This window comes from Bubalus kerabau, chromosome 10 (genome assembly GCF_029407905.1).
Source record: "Bubalus kerabau isolate K-KA32 ecotype Philippines breed swamp buffalo chromosome 10, PCC_UOA_SB_1v2, whole genome shotgun sequence".
Taxonomy (NCBI): Eukaryota; Metazoa; Chordata; class Mammalia; order Artiodactyla; family Bovidae; genus Bubalus; species Bubalus kerabau.
In genome coordinates this window covers 14,558,166-14,577,961 of record NC_073633.1, presented here as the reverse complement: position 1 = coordinate 14,577,961, position 19,796 = coordinate 14,558,166, and the positions used below count along the sequence as shown (strand labels likewise).

The window sequence follows — 19,796 nt, the reverse complement described above, 5'->3', positions numbered from 1 at the left end:
TAATCCCTCAGCTTTTGTTTCTGATGCTAGGATGATTAGGTCTGGAGAAATAAATTAAAAAAAATAATTGTGTGCCAGGCATAAGAGCCATGGTAGCATTCCTTAGCCTTCCTGCTTCTGCCCACGTTTGTTTACATATATATTCATCTATATCATCTCAGAAATAATCACCATTCCTCCAGTCTAGAGAAAATTGGGAGGTCTCATTTCTGAGCTTCTTTCAACAAACAGACCATAAGATCCACTCACTGACACAAATTCTTTTTTCTAAGAAAAGAAAGTTACCGCTTTTAACATGCCACTCCTTAGCCTCTCTTAGCTAGAATATTTAATAGAAATATCCTCATTGTAAAATCTTGGGTTCTTTCATAAAAGTAAATTTCGGCAATGCTGTTTTCATTCCTTCTGTCTCTTCTTTCTTTTTAATCCCATGCCTAACCCTTTGTGACCCAGTGGGATTTTCAGATCCCTTAGTAAAAATATTCTCAGTCTGGGATGCTGGGATACTGAACCACAAGGATCTCAAATAATGAATGTCATATTAGAACTTATGTTCTACTGATGACAGATTGTGCAAAAAATAGTGCAATAGTGAGTTAGTTTTTTTTTTTTTTTAACCAAAAGAGAGTACTTTTTTCTCTTTAAGAGCACTACATTTCAAGTTGCTAAGGAACCACAGTTCACTCTACAAGGGTTATTCTGTAAATTTGGCTCTTTCCTTAATATGCCTACATTTCATTTATTTTATTGTTCTTTCTGCCACAAAAGTTGGTGCTTTACTCTAAGATCCTCTTCTTCACATACCCCCTCTCTGGTCTCTAAAGAAAACCTGGGGAAAGGTCCAAGCCCAGGGACTGCAGATAACGAACAAAGACGATGGGGAGGCTGGGGAGTGGGTGGGTAGACCTGCCCTCCACCCTCCAGGGCCTCTCTTACTCATCTAGCTAACCCAAGTCCAAAACTTGGCCCCCACAGCTTCCTTTGGCTTCTGCACTTGACTTGAAGACCATCCTCTGGGCTGACTGCCTTAGAAGGCAATTGGTTATCCTCCTTGTTGGCCTACAAGGCGATTCTGCCACTGTACCCACTGGCCTAGCCTCATGGAAATCTGACAAGCCTGCCTTGCAGAGACATAACAGATTGGCTTCTTTCTCTTCTTTCTTTTATTACATTCAGAGAGAGGCCCAGAGGAGGAGGATGCCGAGGGGGTGGAAGTCGCCCTCTACAAGGGAGCTCTTGTGAAATTCTCTAGGCAGAGAAAACAATACTGTGGGGGTGTCATTTTCAGTCGTGCTGTCTGTCGCTGGCATGACAATTTAAACAGTACTGTTTCCTTGATCTATTTGGGCTAGGTTTCCATTCTTGCATAATGCACATGCCTGGTTCTTTGTACTGTGGGTAACAGAGAACCCAAGGGTGCCTGGGCTAGAGAGCTACAGGGTTCTCTAATTTTATGAGTCAAGCAGAGCCCAAGATGCACATTTTTAAATCTCGTCTTTTTATTGCTAAAACAATATATCAACGTTAAAGATCAGTTTTAATCATTATGATCTACTTTAGCAATACAAAAAATAAAAATTAGCCCTCATCTCTCATTTTTAAAAATTCTCAACTAAAGGATAATTGTTTTACAATGTTGTGTTGGTTTCTGCTGTACAACAATGTGAATCAATTATAAATACACCCATATCCCCTCCCTCTCGAGCCTCCTTCCCATCCACCCCCATCCCAGCCCACCAGGCCATCACAGAGCACAGAGCTGAGTTCCCTGTGCTGGGTTCTCATCTCTCATTCAGTGGGACAGAATGGGGTGCTCGTTAGAATCACCCGGGAACTTTTCAAATCACGAAGCCCAGGTCTTACTCTAAACCGGATGAATGTGTCTGCAGTGGTGGGGCCCTAGCATCCGTATTTTTAATAAACTCTTCAGATGAGTTGAGAACCACATAAACAACCAGATTACTCTCCAACCAGCATAAGAAGTAATCTTTCCCTGTGATACTCTCCCTGATCACATTTCCCTCCCAAGCCTTAAGGTAATCACTATTCTAATTTTGGTGTTTATTATCCCCATCCAAATATTTCAACTTTAATCACACATGTATATGTATGTTTGTATCCTTAAATAATATATAGTATAGCATTTATAAGTTTTTAAAACATTGTGTAAGTGGAAATACATGTATCTTTGTGAAACATTTCTTCTCAAGATTTATTCATATTGATATGTGTAGTTTGTTCATTTTCACTGTATAGTATTCTATTGTCTAAATATTAAAAACATTTGCAGGGAATTTGCCAGGAGTCCAGGTTAAGACTTGGCACTTCCACTGCAGGGGGCACGGGTTTGATCCCTGGGTGGGGAGCTGGGATCCCACATGCTTAATGACATGGTCAAAAAAAAATTTTTTTTAAGAGAGTGATTGTACCATGTTAACAGAATTATTTTCATTTGCACTTTATGGTCAAGGGTGCATATTTTAATAGTGATAATTCCATTATAACTCAATTTTGGTTCTTTTTCCATTTAATATTTTTTCTTTCCATTTTGTGTTTTATCATAAGCTTCTTTCCATATTTTAACGTGTTATAATGATCATTTAATTAACTATATAATTTTCCTTCAGGTTTATCCTAATTCACCTGAATGTACCCTTAATATTTACTCCTAGTATCTTTTCAGGGGATGGAACTGGCAATGTGATAAGGAAGATTCGGATGTGAGCAGCTTACTTGTCTGTTGAGTTTTTTCCCTGGAATAACTTCCCAGGAGTAGGATTATTAAATCAAAGTCTTTGAACAACTTTATGATTCTTGATACATTTTATGATATTGCCTTTCAAAACCTCTTTTACCATCTCTTGGTTAACACTGGATGATTTTGTTTCATGGGGGAATAGAGTGTTAGAAGTACCTCTTTTGGAGAAGTCACACTATTGGTTACAAACTCTTAGAACAAATCAAACACTGAAAAATGTTCCTAGAACTGAATCTATTAAAAAAAAAAAAGCAAAGTTAAATGGTATAACAAACACACAAGCAATAGTGAAAACAGTGGATAGTAAATTGATTCCAGATGTGATTTAACAATGAGAATTGTTCCTTAAGTTGCCTAACCTCTTTACTAAACCTCAGTTTGCTCATCTATACAATAGGATTATAGTAAGAATGATGATAGAAATGAGTAACACAACAGCATTTTTATAGTCTTTATCATATGCTAGGCACTATTCTAAACACTTTAGGTATACCAACATTTAATTATCATAACATAGGCATTATTACTATTATGCCTATTTTATAGCTGAGGAACCAAAGCACAGAAAAAGGTTAAGTGACTTTTCTAATGTTGTATAGTTAGTAACTGGCAGAGCCAGAATTCTAAGTCAGACAGTCTGGCTCCAGAGTTTACACTCATCATCTCTAAATAAATAATATAATTCATATAAAATACTTAATACAATGCCTGGCACATAGTAAGTACTCAATAAATGCTTGCTTTTATTTGTATTATTATATATTAAAAAAAAGCCAACTAACTAGTATAGAGAGTGGCAGAACTGATTTAAGAACTCTAGGAGACAGAAATGAGTGGGTGGGAGTTTCAGTAAGGCGACTTCTGACAGCAGCAGCGCACTCTTGGGCGCGGGATGAAAAAGCAGAGGCTGATGACCACTTGTTAAGAATGTTGTCCAAGAAATTTCTGCATTAGGTGAGTGGCTGAGCTGTACGGCCTCTAAAAATGCACTTTCCAACCACAGGATGCTATGAATTCTAAGCCAGAATCTTGTGTTCTTTATCCACACAATAAAACCTCATTTGTTTCAGTTTAACATTCGTTTTAAATATTAGTTTCAGTTTATGAACCTTGTTGGTGTCATTTTCATTATAATTATCTGAATCATTTGCCAACAAGAGCGTGGCTTTGTAGTTTGGGTAAGCCTTTAGCAGTCTCTTGTGTTGCAATGTTTGATGTGTTCTAGCGCCTGAACATTATAATGACAGGTGCTCGGGAGACTGACACATAAATGTGTGTGTTACTGTGCAGTGGTGGTCAGCCCTTTGAGGCAGGCATTTACAGGGTTACTGTCACTTGGCTAAATATCATTTGGAGTCAGTCATCTATAACTATCAAAAGAATGCATAGACCCATGAAATCACTGTGGCATTAAATGTTTACACTGAAAAATTATGAGACTATTTTTGTAGATGTCAGTTGGTGTTTCATCTCTAATAGCACAGTTTGCATGTGACTCAGGGGAGTGGCAGTGAGTTTCTTGCTGGGAAGGGGAATTACTCCCGTGATGGAAGAACTAGTTTTGCTCAAGTCTCGGGGAAGCCACACCTGACCTCATAATTTGCCTTCCCTTTGGATATCAGCCTAGGCAATTATTTTGCCTTTACCACTGCATCTTAAGCAATCCTTTGGGAGAATACATAATTTTCTATATCAACTTTATATAAGCTCTCCAAAAATGCTGCCAAAAATTTAAAAGGCATAGTTAATTCCATTATGAAGATGTTGATATGTATATAAAGATGTTGATATGCCTATAAAGATGTTTGCTATGGCATTCATAGCAAACACACTAGACTGGCTCAGAAAGTCAATACATAGAAAATGATTTCTTTTTGGCTATGTATTTTTGTCTTTGGTCTAAAGTTTAACATTGTGGGGAATGTGTAGTTACTATGGAGATAGATGAAAATAGGCATGGAGTTTAGGACATCAAACTGTCAGCAAATTTCCTATAAAAAAAATAGGATGTGGATTCAGAAGGAAAGTAGACAAAAGCTTCCAAAACAATATTATGAGATTTAATCTATAATGTAAGGGGGATGTGAAAGCTGGAAAGAAGATAGAACTTTGGGCATTAGATTCTACAAAATCTTAAGCAATTTGAAATGATCATGTTTGGGTCATCATCACTGAAACACACAATATATTTGCCTTATAAGGAGAATAACCTATTTTTATTTGGTGACATTTGACTATTTTCAACATTAGTAATAATTCTCTTGAAACAGAGGTTGTTACAAGTTGACTTCTATTTATGATGGCAACTTCATGCAAACAGCTCATGTATTTACATGTATGAGTCTTTATATTCTGTGTTTGAGAAATATTGTAATTCAAGTTAAATAAAGGAAAAATATGCCATTTTGTTTTGAGTTAGCTAAAATTTGCTTTGTAATCTCACCAACAAATAATTCTGAGCATACATTTGGGGCATCTTGCTTTGGGGAACTTCAAAGAGGATGGCAAGCCATCTGTCAGTAATTACAAGTGTCGTTATTCTTCTGTTATCCATAATGAATCCAATAGGATGAGGGTGGTGTTTCCAGTCACCCAGGAACTTGAATTGGAACCCTTAGGACTTGAATGACAGCAGTAAGGGATCAGAGTCACTGCTTTTTTGGGAATGTAGGTAGCATTTCTGAAAGGAACATGTGTTATTTACATACATAAAGTAAATATTGAAAGATTGGCTTAGGCTAAAAATACCCAAAGTAAGGTTGAAGGAGAGGACAGTAAAAGAATGAGTTTGACTTTTCAAAACAGAAAAATTCCTTTTGTCATATCTGTTTAAGATGAAAGTCAGTTTTTTGATTCAAATAAAACAGAAGGGAGTTGACAAACATAATTCAGTAGGGAGTTAACAAAAAAAAGTTTATCCAAGAAGTGACAAATGTATAGTATAGCCAAGAATAAATCTCAATTTAAAATATTATTCTTAAGCAAATTATACTTTGACAACATCTTGCTACATTTCAAATTGTATGTTTATAAGAATGAAATTTGAAAATTATTTTGACATGTAGTATTTTGGGTTACATTGCGAAAAATGTATCCTAAGCAAGGCAGTATATTTATCGTCTATAAAAACAAGGCAAAGAAATTGAATTTAGAGTCTTCTTCTGGTAGGTTAGTTGAACAAACAAAACTTTCCTGTAGAAGTTGACATTAATCTTCTTGCCCATGGTAAAGCCTTGAAGGAGACAAGAATCCATTTGGGAAAATAAAAGAAGGAATGTCTCTCTTCCCTACTGGGGACAGAAACACAAAGTGATTCAGGTAGCTTGAATTTATGCCTCCTCTTTGAAAATGTCCTTTGCTTCAGATATTTTCTGTTGTAGCATAAGCCCGCCAGAGGGTTACTGGAGAGGACACATGTTCTTTTTCTTTAAATGCAGGTACAGCTGCTCAGTAAACATGACAATGTGCCATGGAAGACTTGATATTCTTCGAGTGAGTCCTGTGAGGCACAGCTGCAGAGGGGAGGCCTGTGAAGCCAGTGGCAGACCTGCTGAGCTTAGAGCAGTGGTTAAGGGAAACCTGGCCAGTGCCTCCTGGGGGCAAAATTCCTGCTCACCATCATGGCGGCTGTGCCCTGTCTGCTTCTTCCTCCCACCCCAGCCCTTCAGTCAGCCCAGGTTGGAGGCTGCTTATGTTCCTGTGAGGAAAGAACAGGTTTCTCCTCTGCTCACTTCACTGGTGGTTGTTGTTCGGTCACTAGGTTGTGTCTGACTCTTTGCAATGGCATGGACTGCAGCATCTCAAGCTTCCCTGTGCTTCACTATCTCCTGGAATTTGCTCAGATTCATGTCCATTGTGTCGGTGATGTTATCTAACCATCTCATCCTCTGCCACCCCCTTCTCCTTCTGCCCTCAATCTTTCCCAGCATCAGGATCTTTTCTAATGAGTTGGCTCTTCGCATCAGGTGGCCAAAGGATTGGAGCTTCAGCATCAGTCCTTCCAGTAAATTCCTCCTGTGAACCAACCCTCTCAAAGAACAGGGAGCCTCTACAATGCTCCTGCGACTCCGGAGACCAAGTAGGTGACTTAACACTCCAATCTGCCAGCAGAGATTCAGGAACAAATCAAAGAATTTAGAACTGGAATGAAGTTTAAAGCCTTAAAAAACTACAGCCTTCTCATTTTATATGTGAAGAACTGAGACTGTGTGAGAGCCTTGGAGCTAATTAGTGCCAGAGAAATGGGACAAGAACCCAGGTGTCTTGAGCAGGACTTTTGTAAAGGCGAGAGCGTGTCATTATCTCAGGAGATATGTGGAAGCTGCCTCCAGGCCAGTGCTCATTCCTCTGTGTAGTTACTAAGCAATGTTGGTAGGAAACATAATTTTAGATGGGGTGACTTGGGGCTTCATATTTAAAGAAATGAATTATTGTGAGCCTGTCATGTGTAAACGAGTGCCAAACAGTTCTCTTCACACTGTTTTATAAAGCAATCATAAGCCCTGCAGCTTTTCCTTACTGGGCTGTGTCCTTAACTGAACTCATGGAGGCACTTCATCTTCTGTCCCTTTGAGTGTCTCACTCACACACTGAGGAAGCTATCCTTGAAATCTTGAATTCTCTGGCCCATATTTAGGGATGATTCTCTTTCTAGTAGATATTCTTTATTTGAGTCTTAAGACTAGGCAGCTGGGTATCCATTTAACAGGAAGACCTAAATTTCATCCCTTCCAGGCATAGTGCCCAACCTGCAAAGTGAAAATCCTTGCAACTCTTTCCTGCATTTGGCCTAATCTGTCTTGTGTAGTCACAGCAAATTTACACAAAGCAAAGCGTGTTTGGGAAGTAGAAACAGACAAAAACACTTCATTCTTAGCATCCTGGAAGCAAATTGCATTGCTTTAGTTCTGCTCGCCATGAATGCATAGAGTAACAGGCTGTAGATATTGGCTCTATGAAAGTTTTAAAGTAGATGAATTTTTACAAAATTGTGTACCTATTATGTGCCAGGCATTTTTTTTTTTTCATTTTGTTTTTTTTTTTCATTCTCCTTCTGGTTGGCATCTATCATAAAAAACTTTATTTTGGGGAAAGAATTTGATTGGTTATTTATATTTTAGTTTATGTATTTATTTACCCAGTGAATATTTCATGAGCAATTACTATGTACCCGACACTATGCTATTTGTTTGGATACAATAGGGAGAAAAAATTAGACAAATTCATGCCTTTATGAAGACATGAGAGAAGCTAGTGAGAGACACAATATAACAAAATAAATAAATGTAAGATAACAACTTGAGGATAGCTGTGAAAGAGATATGCAAATTGCTAGGAGACAGGGGACTAGATCTGGTCATAAAAGCCAAGGGAAGCTTCCCTGTAAAATGATACTTGAACAGAAATGTGAAAGAGTCAGAGTTATCAAGAAGGAAAGAGTGATTCAAGTCAGGAAAATAGTATATACAAAGGCTCTGTAACAGTGAAGGGTCAAAGGGGTATAGTTTGGCTACCTGATGAAGAGCCACCTCACTGGAAAAGACCCTGATGCTGGGAAAGATTGAGAGCAGGAGGAGAAGAGGACCACAAGAGGATGAGATGGTTGGATGGCATCATCGACTCAATGGACATGAGTTTAAGCAAACTCCAGGAGACAGTGAAGGACAGGGAAGCCTGGCATGCTGCAGTCCATGGGGTCACAGAGAGTTGGGCTTGACTTAGCGACTGAACAACAGCAAAGGGGTATAGTACATATTACATTTTTGCTTTTGCTGTAATATGGTGAATAAGTTGTTTGGGGTTAGAAGGGATACAGGTAGACTTGCTAGGACGTTATTAAAATAGACAGTTTGGGTAAAGCAGGTGAGGAAGACGTAGAGGAGCAGACAGTTTTGAGAGAATTGGGGGATAGTTTGGGCATGGAGGTGAAGGGAGGTCACTTCCGGCTTTCAGGTTGGTTCTACTGGATGACTAGTTCATTGAGATGGGAACCAAGGAAGGAAACCAGGTTAGGAGTATTGGTGGGTATGGGGAATGAAAAGAGCTTGAATTCATTAAGCTTGGGCACCTTCAAGAATTCTAAGAGGACAAACTTGCCAGTTGTATAATCAGGTTTGAAGCCTGAGGAGACAGAGGCTTGGGCTGGAGATATGAATTTGTGAGTCATCTGTGTTTTGATAGTAATGAAGAAATTGAGTAGAGACGAGAGCACCTGGGAAGAGAATATTTTCAATTGGATTTAAATAGATGCTTTGCTTTCCTCTGGGGATGTGCCTTTTAAGTCTTGTCTAAGTACAGAATAAAGCTCTTTGTTTCCTGAGCAAGGTCTTTCTGGTTTTAGAGCAGGTGGGCAAACTTACGAACTGGGCAGAAATGTCCCTAAAATTATGCCACATAGGTGGCTCCTGCTGGGCTTCTGAAAAGTTAACCAAAAAAGCTTGAAAGGTATTTTTAAAATCCTTAATATAAATCAACTTTTAGCTATCTTCTTGGGAAGCGGATAGTACATATAGAGAGGACAGGTAAAATGCAAGTGTCTATAGAGCAAATTAAATTCTGTGTTGGCAAAAAAAAAAACAAAAACTGATTAAAATGATCAGAGATGTCCTTTCAATCTAAAATAGTTTGAAGATTTTTTTATGTGAAGACTAAATTAATCTAAAGCAACCCTACTGGCTTTTAGTGAGTTAAAAGTGCTTGTTTTCATTCAATGTCAATGGGTTTACATTCCTTCAAAGATAAACTGTATTTATTTATGTTTATTTGTTTTATTTTTGGCTGCACTGCATCTTAGTTGTGGCATGCAGGATCTTCACTGTGGCGCGTGTCTCCTCTCCACTTGTGGTTCATGGGCTCTGTCTTTTGCAGCACTCGAGCTCAGTAATTGCGGTGCGGGATTAGTTGCCCCGGGGCATGTGGCATCTTAGTTCCCTGATCAGGAATTGAACCTGTGACCCCTGCATGGGAAGGTGGATTCTTAACCACTGCACCTCCAGGGAAGTCCGGTAAGCTATATTTATATATTTATTTATTTTTTATTTTGGGCTGTGCTGCAGGGCTTGTGGGATCTTAGTTCCCCGACCAGGGATTGAACCCAGCCTGGCAGTGAAACACCAAGTCCTAAGCACTGAACCACCAGGAAATTCCCAAAATGTAGGCTTTAATAGCCAGCATGGGTGAAAAGGCTGTGATTCTTCCTTGGGGTTCTTGCTCACACCTTATCTGCCAATGAGTGGTTGAATATTCCTTTCCTGATTTGTTCCTCTGTTCCCAGGGCATGTGGAACTTCCCTGACCAGGGACTGATTGAATCTGCACCTCCTGCTGTAGAAATGTGGAGTCTGGACCCACTGGACCACCAGGGAAGTCCACCACTGATCTTTTTCATTGTCTCTATAGTTTTGCCTTTTCCATGGTGTCACATAATTGGAAGTATCTAGTAGATAGTCTTTTCAAACTGGCTTGTTTGACTTAGCAATATGCATTTATGATTAAGAGTCTTCTATTTTTTTTGCGGCTTGAGAGCTCATTTCTTTTTATGGTTGAAAAATACACAATCATACAGATGTCCCATGCTTTGTTTATTCACCTATTGAAGAACATCTTGGGTATTTCTAAGTTTTGGCAATTATGAATTCGTGTTCAGGTTTTGTGGACATGTGTGGACATGATTTTCAGCTAATTTGGTTTTCAGCTAATGCTAAGGAGCATGACTGCCAGATCATATGGATAAGAGTAGGCTTAGTTTCTTTTCCTTCTTTTTTTTAAAAATGTTTTTATTGAAATATAGTTGATTTACAATCAACGTTGTATTAGTTTCCGGTGTACAGCAAGGTGATTCGGATATATATGTGTGTGTCTTTTTTTCAGATTCTTTTCCCTTATAGATTATTCCAAGTCACTGAGTATCATTCCCTGTGCTATACAGTAGGTCCTCGTTGGTTATCTACTTTACATATAGCAGTGTGTGTGATGAATCCCAGACTCCGAATTCATCTCTTCCCCTCCACCCCCTCAACAGTAGGCCTAGTTCTGTAAGAAACTGCTAAACTGTCCTTCAAAGTGGTTGTACCATTTTGTATTCCTATCAGCAAATGAATGAGAATTGTTACTTATAGTACTTTAAAAAAATCCATTAGCAACAACATTTAAAAGCAAATCTATGCATAAGCTATGTGTCTACAAAGAATTGCCATTGTTTGTTGTATATGAAACAGAGCTTCCCCCCATTACTGATTGTATTTTAATACTTTTCTTTTTCCAGTGGATAGAGTTTCTCCTCACTGTGAAGGATCTGCCTATAGATAGAGTCCTCCAGAATTCAATTTTTAATGTTGAATCTTTGAATTCCTAACTAGTAGTGATGAGGAATTATGTTTTAAGTTTTAATAAAATCATATGCTGCCCTCCACAACACCATGTAGAACACGAGGCCACAGTTTGAGGTATTTGTTACCTGACAGTAAAATCTTTTACCAGTCAATTTTGCATGTAGGCATAATTAACGTTCGCATGTAAAACAACCACAAAGACTTTGAGTGTGCTCAGCTGAGTTATTTTTAGGTTCATGCAAAACATTTTGTTAATGTAATTTTCAGATTACTTATCCAAACATTCAAAGGAAAGACAAAGAGACCTTTCAGGCTGCCACTGCAGGGCTCACCCGTCCCCTCCTTGGACCTACACTGGAAACTCCCAGGATTGTACCATAGAAACACATACATGCCTTTACTCATAGACTCATGAGCTAGAGCGTCTCTCAAAGGCATAAGCCTGACCCAATTTAGGTCATGCAACACAGAATGCTTACTCTAATCTTCCAGAATTCCAGATTTTCTTTTCTACTAAAACAGAAAAATTCATAATTTTTTCCTTTTTCAAAGGAAGGAAAGGCCAAACCCAACTTCTTTACCCACAGTTAGAGAATCATTCTTTTGTGTTCTTCTGTTTCAAAAACACCAGGAGCATTTTCCTTAAATGTTCTCACCATAACAACCACAAAATGGTAGTTATGTGAGGTGAAGAATGTGTTAACTAACCCTATTGTGGGAAATAGTTTGCAATATAGGCAAGTATCAAATCATCCCATTATACACCTTAAGCTTCCATAATGTTATACATCAGTAATATCTCAATAAAGCTGGGGAAAATATAAGTTCTTTCCTTACATGAAGACAGGCTCCCTTTTCCCCTTGGCTTTTGTGTTATTATTTTAAAAATAAGGCTTTCTTTTTATTCCTGGCCTTTTCTCTTACTGTTTTTTTTTAATTCTCTTCCATTACGGTTTATTACAGGACACGGAATGTAGTTCCCTGTGCTGTCCAGTTTGACCTTGTTGTTTATCCTTTCTCTCCATAACAGTTTGCACCTGCTAACTCGGAACTCGAAGTCCATCCCTCCCCCACCTCCCTCTGCTAGGCCACCACAAGTCTGTTCTCTGTCTGCGAGCCTGTTTCTGTTTCATGGGTAAGTTCATCTGTATCACGTTTTAGATTCCACGTATAAGTCATATCATATGGTATCTATCTTTCCCTTCTGACTTATTTTGCTTAGTGTGGTAATCTCCATGTCCAACCATGTTGCTGTCAATGGCATGATTTCATTCTTTTTTATGTCTGGGTAGTATTCTCTTATTCTTGAGCCTATTTGTTATCTTTCTAGACAATTTGATCAACATTTATAGAGCACCTATTATGCGCGAAGTTTTGGGTTAAGTTCTAGGAATCCCGTTAAGGAAACATCGAGGACAGGAGTTGGCAAACTTTTTCTGTAAAGGACCAGATAAATATCTCAGTTTTGGGGAGGGGGGGTAGCTATCCAGACTGTGTCACACTAGTCAACTTTCTAAACAATTCAATTAACATTTCATGATGTAAGTGCTAAGGCAGCCACAGACAGTAAGTCAAAGGATGGGGATGGCTGTGTGCCAATACACCTTTTTATAAAAACAGGTTATGGACTCATGATGAAGGAAATTACTGATACTGCTAAAATGAATTGGAATACAATGTAAAGAGTACTCTTCCTCAGCAGTATACACATGATATGTAAACTCTAAAAGCAGTTCAAACAACTTGAGATTGGAACACAGCAAAGGAAAGTCATTCATTTAATCTGGCATTGTGAAGCAAGTTTTCATTTAGGAGGTAACTTTTAGGATTTAAAGGATTCCAGGAGGAAGAAAGGATTTTGAAAAGAGAATTCCAACTAGTGTGAACAAGGAATGTGAGCATGAAAGAACATGTCATGCTTGGGAAGTCTCAAGTTCTCCTTTTGTGGCTAAAATACAGTTTCTTTATAGGAAGATGTGGGTGAAAGGCATTCTGGAGCCAGACTGTTAGAGGCTCTGAGGCTGCCCTCTGGGAACTAGATTTCAGCTGAGTGCAAGATTGGGACACCGTCAGCTTTGTTTACAAACGCAATCTGTAGGTCTATTCCTGTGGAGGGCATTTTGTAGTGGGAGAGAGTAGAGGCAGGGAAATAAGTTATAAACCCATTCCTGTTGTCCAAGTGAGAGACGGTAAGGCTTGAACTGGGGCAGTGACTTTGGGATAGAGAAGAGAAGCTTTGGGAGATGAATTGACAGGTCATAATGACTAAATGGTTGTTTCTAAAATTCTGGGACTGTCACCGGTTGGTTGTGTGCCAGTCATGTAGTGTTCAGATTACTCTCGGATGCCTTCCCTGCCCTCCCTTGCTTGTCATCTTGGGTAACCAACCCCCTCAAACTACTGTGCCTGGCTCCCTTTCCTCTTGGCTTCTGGTTGGGCCAGAGGTGGGAGGGGGAGAGAAGCCACGCCTGTTCTCGCCTCTCGCCCCGTCCCCAGGGCATCAGCTGCAGTGGCTGAGTCTGCTTGCCACATCTAGCTCCTGCTCTGGTCCTAGGTTCCGGCTTCCACCTGGTGTCCTTGCTGTAGGGCTCTCTAACCCCACCTTTTCTGTGCTGTTTTGGTTTCGGTGGTGACAGAGGCTTCCTGCTGCTCTAACCTCTGTCTGGGTTCCCTCACCTTCCTCTGTTTTCTCTTTCAGTTTTTCTGATCTGTTTGTAACCAGTTCCCCTCAGTTGAACTAATTAATATAAGTTCTATTTTTCCAGATCCTAGCTGATAGAGATGTAATGATTAAACTAGTTGGGCAATACAGGGGTTTAAGTTAGGAAAGGAAGACAATTCAGTTTTTCAATCTGACTCATGGTTTGATAGAAAGTCCCTATGGTATCTGTGATGACGTTCATCCCTGCTTCCTCCCGACCAGGGGTCCCTAACCTCTGGGGTCTCCTGCCTGATGATCTGAGGGGGAGCTAATGTAATAATAATGGAGATAATGTGCACAGTAAATGCAATGCATTTGAGTCATCCTGACATCATGCTCCCCCTCCTTCCCTGTGCCATGTGGAAAAATTGTCTTCCACAAAACCAGTCCCTGGTACCAAAATGGTTGGGAACCACTGCTCTAGACCATTCATTGTGAAGCTAGTTCGAATAGTTTTTTAAAAACCCGAGTATATCATATCCTTCCCTACTTAAAGCCTCCCAGTGACTTTTTGTTGTACCTAGAATGAAAGCTAAACTCCTATAGAAGCTTCCACTTGCACCTACTTATCTTTCTCTCCTCACTTACCCTGTCCAGCCACAGTGGCCCCCTTGCTGTTCCTCAGACTCACTGAGTTAATTTCTGTCTCAGGGCCTTTGCACTTCTGCTCTTCTACTGGAAATGCTCCTTGCTCCACTCTCCATGTGTTGTCTTCCTGCAGGTCTCTGTTTTTGCGCCACCTCTTCAGAGATCCCACCACCAGTTACCTCCTTACTGGTTTCTGTTCTGCATCACGTGTATCACTCTATGAAATTCTATACCTTATGTATTTCTACTTCTTTAAAGCTTAAAGGTAAAAAAAATTACCTTGTTCACCTTTCTATTCTAAGCACCTATATGCAATCTGGCATATAATTAAGGACAGCATGCATGTCTGTGTGTTCAGTTGCTTTAGTCATGTCTGACTCTTTGCAATCTCATGAAATGTATCCCACCAGGCTCCTCTGTCCATAGGATTTTCCTGGCAAAAATAGTAGACTGGGTTGCCATGCCCTCCTCCAGGGGATCTTCCCAACTAAGGGATTAAACCCGTGTCTCCTGCCTTGCAGATGGATTCTTTACCACTGAGTCCCACAGGAAGCCAAGGACAGCATAAGTATTTGCTAATGAATAATGATGTTACCTTTATAAAGTGTTGTATAGCAGAGGTGCCTTATATACTCATTTATTTATTTATTTTTGGTACCTGGATAGGGACTTGAACCCTGGACCCTTGGATTAAAAGTCTGATGCTTTATTAGCTGAGCCTCCCAGGCACTCTTATACAAGGTACTTTTTTTGAAAAATTACTTTGCTTATTAATTTACTTTCATGCTATCTCCTCCTGCAATGCCCTCTCCCATTCCATCTTCACTGTTCTTCCAAAACAGTTGGAACCCTTTCCTCTGTGAAACTCTCCCTCCTTACTCCACACAGGGAGTTGACTTCTCCCTTCTTTGGGGCCCATTATACTCCAGGAAGACTAACATTTTATTGTAGTCACTTGATTGCAGCCATGAAATTAAAAGACGCTTACTCCTTGGAAGGAAAGTTATGACCAACCTAGATAGCATATTAAAAAGCAGAGATATTACTTTGCCAACAAAGGTCCGTCTAGTCAAGGCTATGGTTTTTCCAGTGGTCATGTATGGATGTGAGAGTTGGATTGTGAAGAAAGTGGAGTGCCGAAGAATTGATGCTTTTGTTTTTTTTTTTTTTTTTTTAATATAAACATGGTTAATTTTTATTCAAGAAAACGTGTGTGTGTGTGTGTGTGAAGTCGCTCAGTCGTGTCCGACTCTTTGTGACCACGTGGACTGTAGCCCATCAGGCTCCTCTGTCCATGGGATTCTCTAGGCAAGAATACTGGAGTGGGTTGCCATTTCCTTCTCCAGAATTGATGCTTTTGAACTGTGGTGTTGGAGAAGACTCCTGAGAGTCCCTTGGACTGCAAGGAGGTCCAACCAGCCCATTCTGAAGGAGATCAGCCCTGGGATTTCTTTGGAGGGAATGATGCTGAAGCTGAAACTCCAGTACTTTGGCCACCTCATGCGAAGAGTTGACTCATTGGAAAAGACCCTGATGCTGGGAGGGATTGGGGGCAGGAGGAGAAGGGGACAACAGAGGATGAGATGGCTGGATGGCATCACTGACTTGATAGACGTGAGTTGGAGTGAATTCTGGGAGTTGGTGATGGACAGGGAGGCCTGGCATGCTGCAATTCAGGGGGTCGCAAAGAGTTGGATATGACTGAGCGACTGAACTGAACTGAACTGAATATTTATCTCCTTTTCCTAAATAGCAACCTATTAAAGAGAAGTGGAGATCATGAATTTTTACCTCCATAGCTTCATTCTGTAGAATAGTGCCTGATGTATTCCTGCATGTGGTAAATATTTGTTAAATGAATGAATGAAGTAGGAGATACAGATTTTCCAGCTTCACATTTCTACTTGTTTCCATACACTATGGATCACTGGGAAGGAAAAATGGTTGCAAATCTGTAAAATGGGGAAGATAGTCCCAACCTCACACTGTTTGTGGACATGACTAAAGTAATGAAATGGACAATCTTAGGAGATTATAAAAATAACATGAGTAAAACCCGCCATTCGTGTATTACAGGAAAAGGACTTCTTCCACTGACTAGAATCCTTGTCAAGACTGATATGAATATCAGTCTTACCTGAGACTTGTCTATAAGAAACCTTAAACTTTCTAGAATGCTCATGATGATTTGTGAAGAATGTCCTGAAGGAGGTATAGTTGAGGTAGCATATGTGTTAAGTCATTTCAGTAGTGTCTGACTCTTTGCAACCCTATGGACTATAGCCCACCAGACTCCTTGGTCCATGGTATTCTCCAGGCAAGAATAACTTCACAGAAAAATAGGAAAATGTCTGAAATACTTGGCTTTTTCAGACACTCAGTTAATCCTGGGAGGAAGGCCTTATAGTACATTTTCTGGGGATAAGTGTGCAGAGCTCATACATAAGAGAAGTACACACTCAGGGACCCCGTAGCTAGTCTTGGGTGCAGGTCCAAGATGCGTCGAGCCAGGCACAGTGTCCACCTGCACCCACCCTTCCCCCTGTGAACCCAAGTCCCCAGCCCAGAACCAGGAAAGACTGGTTGTCACTGAGCACTGGAGTGTTGGGTCCCGACAAGTGCCCTCTTGATCTGGTGCCTTTAAATCCTCAGCTCCTGATCTCTGTGACTTAGAGAAGCCAAAGGTGGGATGCAAACGTACTGACCACTCTTTCTGCCGGCAGCTTTCCCCTGTGCGACTCTGCTGTGCCCTTGGGAAGCTGAGAGGGTGTTTTGTCTCCAGCCACATTTTGCCCTGAGTTTTACTAAGTATATAATTTACTATTAAGTAAAGACCAGAATGTCAAGGCTGTATATTGTCACCCTGCTTATTTAACTTATATGCAGAGTGCATCATGAGAAACGCTGGGCTGGAAGAAGCACAAGATGGAATCAAGATTGCCGGGAGAAATATCAATAACCTCAGATATTCAGATGACATCACCCTCATGGCAGAAAGTGAAGAGGAACTAAAATGCCTCTTGAAGAAAGTGAAAGAGGAGAGTGAAAAAGTTGGCTTAAAGCTCAGCATTCAGAAAACGAAGATCATGGCATCCGGTCCCATAACTTCATGGGAAATAGATGGGGAAACAGTGGCAGACTTTATTTTTTTGGGCTCCAAAATCACTGCAGATGGTGACTGCAGCCATGAAATTAAAAGATCCTTGCTCCTTGGAAGAAAAGTTATGAACAACCTAGATAGCATATTGAAAAGCAGAGACATTACTTTGCCAACAAAGGTCTGTCTAGTTAAGGCTATGGTTTTTCCAGTGGTCATGTATGGATGTGAGAGTTGGACTGTGAAGAAAGCTGAGCGCCGCAGAATTGATGCTTTTGAACCGTGGTGTTGGAAAAGACTCTTGAGAGTCCCTTGGACTGCAAGGAGATCCAACCAGTCCATTCTAAAGGAGATCAGCCCTGGGATTTCTTTGGAAGGAATGATGCTAAAGCTGAAACTCCAGTACTTTGGCCATCTCATGTGAAGAGCTGGCTCATTGGAAAAGACTCTGATGCTGGGAGGGATTGGGGGCAGGAGGAGAAAGGGACGACAGAGGATGAGATGGCTGGAAGGCATCACCGACTCAATGGACGTGAGTCTGAGTGAACTCCGGGAGTTGGTGATGGACAGGGAGGCCTGGTGTGCTGCAGTTCATGGGGTGGCAAAGAGTCGGACACGACTGAGCGACTGAACTGAACTGAAATGAAAGACCAGAAAGAAGAAATAGATTTGAAAACATTTTAAAGTATTTAAGTGCCAAAGTTTCTTTTTCTAAGGATAAAACTAATGACAGAAGGTTGATTTTCACCCAAAAGTTCCTTGAAGACAAAAACAACCTTTTCGAACACATCTTGATTGAACCTGGCTGGGGCAGGGGCACGGTGGGTGGGGACCCTGGGCAAACTGGGGTTCTCTACGTGAAACTGACTGTGACCTTGGCTTTGAAGATGAAGTAATAGTGTGCAGAGACACCTTCCCCCTTGTGTTACTCACACTATGTTTCCATGAAGGGGGTCTTAGCCACAATTTGAGACACATCTTTATGTCTGAAAAATAATCCCAGTTCTGCTAAAACAATTGTGGGTATTTTTGCTAATACACAGAGCCAAGTTTTAAAAGAAATCCAAGGCTTTAAAAAATGAAAAAATATTAATTACCTGCTGCTCCCAACTCTTTGTCCTTTAAAAATTAAATATTCTAGGGCTTCCCTGGTGGCTCAGTGGTAAAGAATCTGCCTGCTAACGCAAGAGACATAGGTTGGATCTCTGATCTGGGAAGATCCTACATGCTACAGAGCAAACAAGCCCATAGGCCACAGCTTTGAGCCTGTGCTCCAGAGCCTGGGAGCTGCAACAACTGGGCCCACGTGCTGCAACTGCTGAAACTCATGTACCCCAGAGCCTGTGCTCTGCAACAAGAGAGACCACTGCAGTGAGAAGCCCACCCACCGCAGCTAGAGAGTAGCCTCCACTTGCCACAACTAGAGAAACACCCATGCAGCAGCAAAGACCCAGCACAGCCAAAAATAAAAATAATAAAAAATTAAGTATTCCAAGAAAATATATGTGAATGGTTGGCACGTAAGCATTAGCTACTCTTCTCTGTGATCTCTTTTTGCATTCCTTTCTCTCTCTTTAAAAAAAAAAATATTGTATTTAATTATATGTTTCCACATCCCTCATTAGACTTGATCTCATCTGGGTCAGGATCAAGTTTCATCCATCTTGGATTTATCAGAGCCTATGATATGAGTGTGCCTAGTGCAGAATTGTTTTTCAAAAAACTACTTGTTGAATGAATGAAATATCATTTTTAGCTCTAGGCCTTTGGCTGTCTGACTAATTAGATAATTTTTAATTCATCTCAAGCACTAGCTCTTAATCAGATCTAAGGGTGCCCAAGCTCACCTTTAATAAAAGAAGTACAAATTAACACTGCTGCGATATCACTCGGAGAAGGCAATGGCACCCCACTCCAGTACTCTTGCCTGGAAAATCCCATCGACGGAGGAGCCTGGTAGGCTACAGTCCATTGGGTCACTAGGAGTCGGACACGACTGAGTGACTTCACTTTCACTTTTCACTTTCACGCATTGGAGAAGGAAATGGCAAGCCACTCCAGTGTTCTTGCCTGGAGAATCCCAGGGACGGGGGAGCCTGGTGGGCTGCCATCTCTGGGGTTGCACAGAGTCGGACATGACTGAAGTGACTTAGCAGCAGCAGCGATATCACTTTTTCATCTGCCATATCCTTGTATATGTTGTACACATACTATCAACACTTTGTTAGCTGCATATGTTAATATTACTCCTAGGGAAGGCACTTTGGCAATACCTATCAAAATTCCAAATGAACATACTCTTTGACCCAGGAATTCTATTTCT

General features: G+C 40.5%; 2 long non-coding RNA genes across 2 annotated transcripts in view; both read left to right on the top strand.

Moving 5' to 3' along the window:
- Positions 1–1,771: 1,771 nt before the first annotated feature.
- Positions 1,772–10,118, top strand: LOC129620395 (uncharacterized). Its single transcript, XR_008698510.1, has 4 exons — positions 1,772–2,036; positions 6,685–6,836; positions 9,626–9,762; positions 10,032–10,118. It is a non-coding gene; the product is annotated as an uncharacterized LOC129620395 (long non-coding RNA).
- Positions 10,119–12,114: 1,996 nt separating this feature from the next.
- LOC129620875 (uncharacterized) overlaps positions 12,115–19,796 on the top strand; it is a 42,754-nt gene continuing 35,072 nt past the window's right edge. The window contains exons 1-3 of the long non-coding RNA XR_008698809.1: positions 12,115–12,222; positions 14,803–14,944; positions 15,043–15,117. This is a non-coding gene — a long non-coding RNA (uncharacterized LOC129620875). The remainder of the gene's footprint in view (positions 12,223–14,802; positions 14,945–15,042; positions 15,118–19,796) is intronic.